Source organism: Harpia harpyja, chromosome 17 (genome assembly GCF_026419915.1).
Source record: "Harpia harpyja isolate bHarHar1 chromosome 17, bHarHar1 primary haplotype, whole genome shotgun sequence".
Lineage (NCBI taxonomy): Eukaryota > Metazoa > Chordata > Aves > Accipitriformes > Accipitridae > Harpia > Harpia harpyja.
The window spans coordinates 2,306,813-2,318,952 of record NC_068956.1 but is presented as its reverse complement, the minus strand read 5'-3'; positions in this window follow the sequence as shown (position 1 = coordinate 2,318,952).

The window sequence follows — 12,140 nt, the reverse complement described above, 5'->3', positions numbered from 1 at the left end:
GGGCGAAGGCAGGGGCATTGCACAGCTCTGCTCCTTACATGGAGCTTACATGCTGCAGGGGTCTGTGCAACAAAAGAAGAAATGAAATGTCAGAATTATCAAAAAAGAAAGAAGAAATGGGAGACCATCATTTCATGGCTCTGTAAATAATTCTGTGGTGCGCCCACTGGGTACATCTGATCCTGTGTCTCCAAAAGGGTAAATGAGACTCGGGAGAGAGTCAGAGCAGGGCAGCAGGGATGCTTACAGGTCTGGCAGCACCTCTGCGTGAAGTGAGCTGTGCAGGTTGGGACTCAACCTGGGAAAGATAAAATGTGGTCGAAATCTACCAACCCACACAAGCTTTGAGAGGACAGGCAGGGTCTGACTATTCGCGGTTCTCCCACGAAGAGCAGATGAACACAGTGGGAGCTGGGTGTTTGCTGCAAACAGGATTGTCATATTTTCAGTTTTCTTTGGGCTTTTGGCTACAGAAGGAAACGCTGGACTAGATTTCTTCTGAGCCAGCACGGCTGCTCTCTTGTTTGTAGGTAGCTGACAGTAGCGGATTGCTGGTTAGGGCCAGCGGTGGTTCGAAATTAGACAGTTGATGACCCCCGTGTCCCCACCGAGAGGCATTGCCACCGGCTGGTCTGCCTGGCAGCCACCTCCACGCTGCCTCTGCTTTTGGGCTGGACCGCTTAGGTCGTGCAAAGTTGATGAGCAAAGAGTAATCCCCATAAACATGCTGGGCAGCAATCAGCATCACTCCGGGAACAGCGAGGTGGAGAAAACGTCTCTACTCTGGAGTGGTACCAACCCTTAAAGGGAGGACAGAGAGTGGAGTGGGACCTCTGCCACCCACTCCGAATCCACCCGGGAGCGTGGGTGAGGGTGTCTGACGTGGCCCAGCCCTCCTCCGGCTGTTTAAGCTCTCTCCCAAACGGGGTGGCCACATCCAGACCCCTGTTGCGGTTTGGCACCCTGCTAACTCCTGGGCCGAACCCCACCACGGCCCCGTGAACAGCGTCACTGCGCCAACGACGGTGTTTTGGGGCCCGTCTTTTTCTGGCACCGCTTTGCTGCCTCATTGAGACATAGCCGGGCAACTGTGCAGGGAATACCAGTATAACCAGTGCAGCGCTGGTAAAACACCCCTGCTTCAAACACCCACGCCAGCATCGCCCGTGGGGAGCAGCGGGGAGGCAGCAGCACCTGGAAGAGCCAGCTCTCCTCTTTACCAGGGAAAGGACTGTTTTGCCACTAGATGTCACTGGAGACGGTTTCTCGAGTGGGAAAAGCTTCGTGTCTCTCCTCTCCTCCCTCTTCCCTCTTTCCCGGGGGTTCATTCGTCCAGAATTTGAGGGATGACGGAGACATCGTGAGACAGAGCCTGTCCGGAGCAGCCCACGGTCCACTTCGCAAGGGCAGCTGCCGGTGAGGCACTTGTGTCCCCTCTTGTTGTCACCAAATACCTTTTTCTTTCACTCCTGCTGTGTCCAACCATCACACCCTGCCCTCAGCCAACTCCTTCCCCTCTCTCTGGGCCTGTCCAAGCTTAGCTGTCCTTCACCCTCCACCCTTCGACCTCTCTCCCCACCCTCTGCAGAGAGCCATGATCTCTCCAGAGAGAAGGGACTCAGCAGGAGACACCGTCCCTCACCCCCATGCCCCTTTCCTCGCTCTTGGGCTGCCAAAACACGCTGACCTCAGCGGTCTCTCCGGCAGCCCTGTCCTCCTCTGGTTTCATCTCCGTGCTCCTCAAGTGCCAGTTACTGTCCACGGACTCCAGCAGCGCTGTCCTCAACGGGGACTTCGTCTTTGCCAAAATTAGGAGCCACAGCTCCACCAGTCTCTTCCTGATCTCTCCCCCAGGGACTGAGGCTGTGGCCAGGATGGAGCCAGGTTGACCATGGATGGATTTGAGGGGCAGTGAGGGACCAGGGCTCAGACTGGGCTGACGTAGTGTGGACAGAAATACCTGCTTAGGCACTCGGTGAGCTCCTGGTGCTTTTCTCCATCTGCATCCCTGGACGCAATGAGACAAAGCCAGCTCCCATCCAGATGGCAGAAGAGGTGCTGGTCCCTTCCTAGCGCTGTATAAATCACCACCGACACTCCATCCAAGCCTATACCTGCAACAAATTGGCCTGGGTTGTAAGGTACCCTAATTTCCGTCCCCCCCATTTAAGCCTGCAGGTTGCTCCTCACCGTGCTTTCTGAACTGACCCCTCAGAGGGACCCACTGAGCCTCATCCTCTGGAGGAGCTGGGGCCGTTGGGCTGCGTGGAGCTGTGGCAGAGCTGCAGGGGAGTTCAGGAGGGTGCCCAGGATTTAAAGCAGGTAGGAAAAGGGGATAGGGTAGCCACCTCATGAGGAGATCCTAAAGCCAACAGGCCAGCGATGTACCTCGAACATCCCTCATCCAACTCGATGGACCACAGGACTGACCAACACAGCGTTTCTGCACTGGATGCAAACAAGCGTGAGTGCACGTGTGACCTTTCTCCAGCCCATCACTGAGACAGGAGATGAGCAGGAGAAATCTCAGCTCCAAGGAAAGCTTTCCTTTTTTCTTCCAGCATGGTGCAGTATCGCATTTTCCCTGGCAGCGAAGAGGCTTAGAGGAGCTCCCCTCCTTCCTCCCTCACCCCTGCCCCTTCCTCCCCCCTTCCCTGGCCCATCCTGCTGTTTCTGGAGCCCGGCTGTCAACCAGCTCCCAGACACGATCCAACACAAACACACATATATTTTGGAGGAGGTTATTTAAAGCCCTGCTCGTTTCCCTGCTCCAGCCCAGCTCCACAGCAGCTTGTGGGCACCAAGGAAAGGGCAGCAAATTGCGGCAGGGGGATGGGGCCAGGCAGGAACATCTTACTCAAAAGACCACGAAGGTGGTCAGGTTCGGGGTGGCACTTGGGGAACCCATGGTCCCAGCACTGTGCCAAGTTGAGGGCACATCTGCGTTTGAGGTCCTCACCCCAAGGTAACATCAGACCATCAGACACTGGCTTTGGAGAAGTGGCCAGGAGCTGAAGATGTCTCTGTGCAGGGATCTGAGCCCAAGACCCTATTAACCAGGGTCTCAAACAATTTTTAAGACCCTCCTAATCTGCACAAAACCCACTCTGTTTGCTCGTTTCCAGCTTGGGACCACGATACTTCCAGAGCAGGAAGTATCTGCCCAAGATCATCTTTTTTTTGGGGGCTGAGTTTACCCAGGAGGGGCTCAACCAATATATTTCTGGATCATATAAAGACAGGGAAAGGCACGACATTAGCAAAAAGCCTGGCCCTGACGTGCATTGCCTTTTCCATGCCCTATTAAGGAGAAACTATGTGTTGTGTCAGCATTTCAGGGTCAGCATCCACAACCGGAGTCGAGGTCAAGCTGCACCCTGGTACAAAGCAGGGGCCTCGGTGGCTTTCGGCAGCAAGGGAATGTCCCCTCTCCCCCCAGACGTGGCCCAGCTAAGTCAGCGGGCTCCAAGCTGTGGCCTTCGCAGCCGGGAACATTTCAGTCCCTTCCACAAATAGCAACGTGGGATTCCTCCCTCAGCTCCGGCCATCCCCGTCTGCAGCCCAAGCCAGCCGGCGCAGCTCCCAGAGATACGTGGTGATGCTCTGAGATGCTGTTTGCAGCCAAATGGGGATGAATTAATCTCTGCTCCATCCCTGCTGAAACGGAGGCTGGCAGCATCCCGAAAAAGCTGCGACGTGCCCGCAAGCCCTCGCCTTGGAGAGCTCAAATCTGGTCCAACAAAGCAAAAGGGCCCTGGTGGCTTCCCGGCCCCAGTGAGGCCGGTCGGTGGCTTGGGTCCGCGGCGGGCCAAGGACTGTCCATAAACCCCACGACGGGAGCGGCTGCTGCTCAGGTTTCTGGGGCCGAAGGGAGCTGGGGAACGGGCGGCCACCCCTGGGGACCGCAGCCCGGCTGTCCCCCATTTCCCTGCCGCTGTTGCGTGGAGCCAGCCATGAGAGGGCAGGGGCTGCGTGTCCCCCCCCCAAAGAAAGGATCTCCCTTTGTCCCCAGGGCCCTGGGTGGATGGAAAAACCCTTGGGGTTGCGGCAGCAAAAGGAACAGGTCCCCAGCTACATCCCCAGAGCATTGCCCCTGGCCAGCCTTGGGGCTCCCCCATACTCCGGGAGCGGGATAAACTGGGGCGGTCAGGAAGGCGCCAGCAATCCCAGCTCTGCGGCAGAGCCTGGCCCCACTCCACTGCCCAGGACCGGGGGTTAGTCCCCGTAGGATGCCACAACGATGCAGCCACCGGCTCCGGCTCCGGCCATGACCGCTCCGCCTGGCTCCCAGGCACAGGATGGGCACTCCTGACATCCCACCTGCCCCCCAAGTTGGCATTAAAAGCCCCCACTCTTGGCACACAGCACTTGGATCTCCTCTTGCACTTGCAAAACAGGTTCTCTTTCGCAGCCATGGGCAGGAACAAAGACAGGGGATGCATGGGAGGGATGCTACCCCCGGCCGTGGCATTTGGTGGCACCAGGGACCCCCCTGTGCCCCCGCCGAGGGCCCCTTGCAGGGGCTTGGGGCTTAGCAGCAGGTTTCCTCGCTGTGGGGGATGCCGGCTTAGAGCAGGTTCGGGAATCGGGAGCTTTCCTGCCTCCTCCCAGCTCCTTTCATTGCCCAGACAGCAACATGGTTTATGGCAGCCGAAGGCCATTGAACAGGCTCAATTAAGCCGGCATCCCCGCGTTTTCTCCCCAGGAACCTGGCTCCTGTTCAGAGCATCCAGGAGGGGCTGGCAGCCCTTCGCAGTGAAGGGGCCAGGACAGCCAGCAGCTTTTCTGGCTTGCAGGCATGCTGGATTTTGGGATACCCCCTGCTTTCTCTGGGCAATAGTGAAAAGTGGCACTGGGAGCAAAAGTCCTGCCTGGGAAGGTCCCCGACTGCCATTGCTGCTGCTGCTGCTGCTTTCACGCGGCAATAAAACGCTAGCGCTGCAGCGAGATCCTGCAGGCACGCAAGGACCGTGCTGGCTCTGCAAAGGAAGAAAGCATCAGGGAACAGCCTGGGGGTCATCAAAATCGCACCCGGACAAATTGGTACGGGCAGAAACACGGGGCCTGTCCCTTCCTGCTGCGCCGAGGCAGCCATTCCCCAGTGACATGGGGCAGCTGCGGCCAGATCCAGCCTCTTCCACCTGTGCTCACAGAGCGAGATGCAAACTGAATTTCACAAGAGGGAGGGAGGTGAGGTAAAACCTCCGCCCTGTGGTCCCTCGAGCTCCGACACCTGCAGGATTTCGGGTTACGAGCTGGGTCCCCATCCAGGACAGGACAGGGCCCATCACCTCTCTGGATACGCCTGAGGAGTTCAGAAACCTCCCTTGCAGGAGCCCGTTTCTTCTGATTTCTCTCCCTGCAAAAACAAGCCGTGGCACAGTCCTTGGGGCCATGCTACGGGGGGATTTCGACAGCCTCAGCAGAGACCTTGTCTCCATTCACGGCAGACCCCGAAAGAGCCCCTCGAGAGCGAGTCCTCACTACGCGCTCTCTTCCGAGCTCCGGCTCTGAGGACGCACCACCCTCCCCAAAAAAGCTTTTTGGGGTGTTGGAGGGATGCCGCTCCTGCCTCTAAAATCATCCCTTTCATAGCAGATGAGCTTTTCTCCTTGCAGCTGTGGGCAGCAGGAGATGGAACTGGTCCTAAAGGAAAGGGCAGCTGCTCGGAGGGATTTGTCTGGATATAAATCTACTGACTGAGGCCGATAGATTGTCTCTAACAGACGGGCTCCCCGGGGCCGGCTGTTCCCCAGCAGGACGGTGTACTACAACCCCATGCTGTCGGGGCAGAGACTCCTGGACCGAGGACCAGTACGGGGCTCACCAGACCCCAGTCACCTGGGGAAATGGCAAGGAGGAGCTGTGGAGGACCGACATGGCCTCTGCAAGAAAAGAGCTGCCCCCAGCAGCAAGAAATCTGATGATCACTATTACAGGAATAACTAAATCATATAAAGAAGGAAAAAAAAAAAAAAAAGCATTTACGCCAGTCAGCTCCCAACCAAATCTCTCAGTGGCAAGGAAGCTCTCCTGTAACGGGGTGGTCCCAGGGGAGGACGTCTGTTATGGGAAATGGAGGACGGAGCAGAAACCTCAGCCAAAGCCGAGGCCCCGCTGCGGGCCAGGAGCTGCATCACGGCAGCCCAGTGCTGCCAGGACCAGAGGAGGGGACCAGGATGACATACGCAAGAAGCCAAGGGCAGAAGCTCTCTTCACCTCCCAAACGGAGGGTGCCGAGCAACCCGAAATACCTACTTGGATGAATATCTGTTCAGACCCATCATTTAGACTTGTTTCCGTCAGTTCTGCCCAGCCCGGACGAGAGCTGGGTGCCAGGGCAGGGCACAAGACCCAAGAGCTTGACGCAGCTACCCAACTTTGTGTCCGTAGGATGCTGCTGTCTTCACATGGCCTGTGAGGGGTCCCCAGACTGCACCATCACCATCCTCAGAGGAACAGGCTGCCTGTCCCACGCTCCCGAGAGCCTGACCCCCATCCAAAGCTCCCGAGCCCTGCTGCGACACCAAGAAACAAGACCAAGGTCAAGGCACCAAGTTAGGCCGGCGTCGCACCACCTTTTTGTACAGGAGCCAGAGGCCTAGAAAAGAAAAACATCCAAATCGCTATCCCTACAACCAGCAATTTCATCAGACGCACCACAGAGTTAATGAATTTTCCCAGCAAGTAGCTGTGGAAAATGAAACCCAGGGTAGAGATGGACAAGATGAGATAGTTTGCATTAAATGAATGGATACTGGTCCTGGAAAGTAATTCAAGTAGAGATATGATGAATTGCAAGCACCAGTTGTAAAGCATTTGTAAAGTCTGACTCAGATGGGAGTTTTATTGCAAGAGCCGCAGTATTATAGTTTATTGCTGCAGTTGGAGCAGCTGCTACCGTTGGAGTTGAATTGCCATGTCTGTTATAAATCCCCTCACCGAGTTACTCACAACTCTCTGGCAGCTCTGGAAAAGCTCCTGAGAAACGTGTCCTGCCCCCGTGGAGCCGGTTGCCTTATGGGGAGCCCAAGCCTTGCTCCGTTGAGCCTCTTCCCACACAGAACAGCCCAAGGAAGCCGTCGGAGCAGGGCGAGATGGAGTGGAAACGCAGCCTGGAGGAGCCGGAGTCAGGGCCATGTTCACAGGCTAGATTTTGTAAACATTTCACATGCAGGAGGATTTACTGTTTCTTGGCTTGGCAAGAACATGGGGGACTAAGTCCAGCAAACCTTCCGGCAGCAGTGGAAGGTGGCGTGATCCTGCAGGACACGGAGGGGAAAGGGCACCGTGTTTCCAGGCAGAGACGGCATTCAGCTGCCCCAATCCTGTCTCCTTCCCTGCAGCTGGCTCAAGGAGTCCAAGGCCAGCATTGAAACTGGGGCAGAAAACTGGTCAGGTCTATGCCAAGGAGGAGTAACTGTGGTCTAGCGAAATGCGGCTCTGGAAAAGCGTGCGTGAATCTCCAGGAGGAGACTTCACACGTGTGAGAACGTGGTTAAAGCTTTCGAATGACAAGGCTTGAAAATCAACACCCCTGAACTTACAGATGGGCAAACTTAGAAGTTCTGCACCAGAAGTTCTCTGGACTTAATCCACAAATTGCAGCAATCACCAAACCATTACCGAAGTGCAGAAGTCCTACCCACCAGCCTGACTCGACTATAATCCTGGCCCATTACCTCCATTAAATCTGATAAATTGTGGGCAGCGTTTTAATGGCTGTTCACAAATGGGTCCATCACTCTGACACTTTCCTTTGGGCATCTGCCCTGGTAAACAAGATTCTGCTTCGCTGCCTGGATTCACTTAAAGGACTTTAAGCACATTAGTAAATAATTTATACTTCCTTTAAAAACAGGAAATGAAATAAGGACACTCAGCGTGCTATTTAGCTAGAAATTGTTCGGCTCTTTACTATTTAATGAACCGACTGGCTGCTAACAGAGGTCATTCCAGCAGCTCACACCCTGGCCTTACGGCTCTGTGTGAGGTACGTAAATTGAAACTTTAATGGGCATTTTGAAGAGAGCAGTTTGCCCTGGTAGTATCACTTGAAACCCATCAGCTTAAGTAAGTGGTTCTTAATCAGCTTTCAAGCTCCAGGAAATAAGCAGAGGGCAGGAAGTGGCTGCTCTCCCCTGCGTGCCGCATTTTACGATGATTTATGGGTGCATCTGTATCAGAGGCACTGAGATAAGGCCGTTACCTGCTCTTCTGTGCACTCCCTGAAATGGCAGCTCGTGGTTTAACCGCTCGCTGTGGTTACATGACACAGGAGGATGTGGAGAGCCCAGGAGAGCTCAGGACTCTGTTGAGATGGATGTGGGCGTGCATACACGGAGCACGCGCTCAATATGAGGACAAAGTGGGGAGAAATCAAGGGAGAAGGGTTTGCTTTTGCTCCTCTGGCCAGCATGCAAGGAACAGCGCAGGTACGCTACGCCCCCGGCCAGCACGGATCCCGCAGGAGGCATTTTTGCTGCTTTAGATTGAAAAAAGTGGAGAGTGGGAAAGTGCCGTGGTACCAAGTTTTAGACTCCTCGGTTCCTGCCACCGCTTTTTGCCCTAACCCACGGCAGCATGTGGTGCCTGCTCTCGGCAGCGTCGTCTGGAGCGCTCGGGGACGTTCATGCCTCATTAGCTCGTCTGGACAAAACCTCCCGAGCTGATGGCGATCTCAGCCGTGGCAGTGTTGAGACGATGAGGGCTCTTCCCTGCTGCTGCTGTGTTTCTCAGGCTACCTCTTCATGCAGCTTTTGATTTTCTGCTGGGAAGCTGATCCTCGAGGGAAGTAATACTAATGCCCAAAAGCACAGAGTGAAAAACACAGCCTGAAACCTCGATGTGCCTTGTCCCCACTGCGCTGCTACCTACAGCCTTATGCTCCTTTCTCTGCTAGGTAATGAGATGATTAAAAGCAATAATTACAGCAGGAAAAATACAGCGCCAGAAAAATCACACCCCTTTTATATTTTTCACAAAGATGTCGTGCCGCATCGGAGACTTAACTGCAGAGGAGCTTTTCCTCCTGCCAGCAAGCATTTCCTAAGAGTCCAGAGGCTCAAACATCGTGGTGGGATCTCTGAGCGTTGCACACAAGCGCTTTCCCTCTTGCACGCGAGTGGAGGAGAACGTCTGGCTGTGATGTGCTTGTGGGCACGCAGGGGTCTCTACCCTGGGCTCAGAGCAGCGGTGTGTGTTTTCCACACCTACCTAGTGCACGTGTACCCCCCTGCGACGGAAATGTCACTTATTTTACAGTTGTGAAAGGGGACAGGTGAGATAAGAGCGCACACGGAGCTGCAGTGGTTCAGTGGAGGAGAGGACACAGGTGCCTCGTCCACCGCACCGGTGTTTCGTTCCCCACGCCTCCCCACGTGCACGCCGTCACCGACTGCAATCAGCTCAGCCCGTATTACTCCCCTTTTCTCCCAAACAGGAGTCGTGCTCCTGTTGTTCCCAACCACCAGCAGCCATATGGCCCAACACGAATCCCCGTCTCTGCCGTTCTTCACCCAAAGTTTGGGAAACAGTGCGTAAGAGCACGGGTTTATAAATACACTTTTAAAATACCTTCCCCCGCCCATGCTTCTGGTAATGGAAAATGTCAGCACTGGCCCCAGCTCCAACGGGAGAATCGCAGGACGCCCGCTGACATCCCACGCCGGCGCTGCGTCATTTGGGGATGATCACGAGCCCGCCCCGGTTCTGGGCTCGGCGTGTGGCGAGGAGCGCTGGATCCATAGGCTTCCTCCTGCGTAGCTGCCCCTTGGTGACGTTCACGCAACCCCAGCTGTGGCCACGATCAGTCGCTGTGGACCTGGCAGCGCCGCTATAGGTGCTATAGGGCCTGTTCCAAACATCCCCTCTTTTTACCTGCTCCGGTGCAGCCTGCAGCCCTCCACAGGCAGCCAAACGCTGCCAGCAGCTTCTACAGCAGCCGCCGGGCCAGGGCTGCGGATCGGCACCGCACTGCACCCACATTTGTGAAGTCCTCGCTGGCCACAGACTCACAAAAACATTCCTTATTTTCACACTATTACGGTCGAGTGACAACGCCCTGAATAAAACTACAGCCGTATCAACAGCCTGTGTATAACGAGGCCATCAAACAGCAGACACTGAGGCTGGGGGGCATTAAGTTGGCCGCGCTCAAACAATTTAACTGCCAGTTCGGTCTCTCTATAAACATGTAACACCTACGCTCAATGCTGCCCTCATCTCTGGAGCAGGCATGCAGCCACCTTCCAGAGGACATGCCGCTTAAGAATGTGAAATCTGTTATGCTGCAGAGTGATAAGAGATTTGGGGGGGTTTTATGGGAGCCTGGGGATTTGGAGGATGTGGGATTTTCCCTACTTAGGGGAATGAGAGAGGAGCAGTGCTCATCCCAGCCTGATTGCGATAGGGTGAATGAAAGCAAAACTGAAGGTGAAAGAATCCAGGTGGGGAGCAGTAACACTCAAGGCTGAAAAGGGCCAGAAATCAGCAAAATTTGCTCTGTCTCCGAGACACTGCACTTCTCTGTGGAGCCGTCCATCTGGGAGGATGGCACCTTCAAAACATTTTAAGAGAACTGGAGGTAAGTACTGGTGAACTGACTTGGTAAGGCTGCAGCAGGAGTCAGTGGAAGGGCAGGTCTCGATGCCCAGACCTTTGGTCCCAGAGCTGCGCCTCAAAAGATTTCAGCTGCGTCGCCTCCCTGTTTGGGCTAGGGGAAGCAAAACTACTTTGCAATGCAGAGAACGAAGATGAAGGCATCAAAGAGGCGGCATCCTTACTTGTAATCCCACACGAGGGCTCCTCGGGGAGGCTTTCTGATCCAGCGCTGGCTGACCTCCATCCTGCGGCTCCTTCTAATGGCCGTTGGCAAGAGGACAGACTGACTACTAATGGGGCAGAACGCTCTCTGAGGTCCCATCGCCAGCTGAGGCTCGGGGTCCGAGCTCGTCCTTCACAATATGTACATCTGATCTCTGTAACTCATGGTTTGCCAGCCTGCCCGGCTCGGTGAAAACCCCGGGTCAGCCAGCCGCGGCGGGCAGGAACGCTTCAGGCTCGGGACCGGCGGTGCGGCAGCAGAGCCGGAGCTGTTGACGAGCAGCCTGGCAATAACCTGGTTCTCGCTTTGCCCTGCTCCCGCAGGCAGTTCTCCACCCCCCAGAAACAGCAAGAGAGCAGCAGTGATAAAATGGCTGTTAGTCTGAGCACAAGGTTATTTTCTAGGACATTAACCAGAGTCCTCAGAAGCCAGCTTGCAAGAGACCCATGAAGAGCGAAGACACCTGACCAGAATGCAAAAGCAGAGCCGCAAACTTAACACTTTTTTTTTTTTTTTTTTTTTTTAAATCTTTTAAAAATAGCTTTAAAGAAAGGGTGAGCTCAAATCAGTGTTAGCGGTTTGAGTGGCTATTTGCTCTAGGAAACAAGCAGTTTCAGCAAAAATATCAAATGACTGCCATCCAGAAAGCTCTTATTTTCAGTATCTCAGCTATTCACATCTCTAAATAAAACATTCAAGCTGCAATACAACACAACTGTTTTGCAGGGGCTAATAAATAAATGAAAAGTATTTACCAAGCTTGCTTTTCTGTGGGAATAATACCCCTAACATCCTAGAATTATCTCTATCTATGTCTGGCTAGGACTTCAAATCAATAAATCGTCTCCTCATCCTCGGATTAGCTCAGTCGGATAATTTCGAAAGCAGCGGCAGCAGTTCCCCGCTATTAGTGGTAACAGCTCTGCCAGCTGAATTAACATGAGATCCCCCTTGTTATCTGAGAACAATCACACTCTGCCAGTGTCCTTGGGTAACAATTTGCACTGACCTCGACAACAATTTGCGGTAGCCTGAGAATCGGCTGTGATGCGGGTTTCCTTTCCAGGAACATTAACTGCCTGGCACGTAGTCTTCTCACACCCAGCGTGGCTCTCTACTGCAAGAGCTGGGATGCGGCAACATCGGTCGAGGGAAGCTGCGCTGATTTACGGTGCAGGGAGACTTGGCCTCGCGAAGGCAACGGCAATCAAAAGCCAACTAGTACGAGATGTTCAAGAGATGAGAGCTGGGATAAAGGAGATCACAACAGCGGATTTACCGACGCACCTCTCGGTTCCAGCCACCTCTCTCCTCT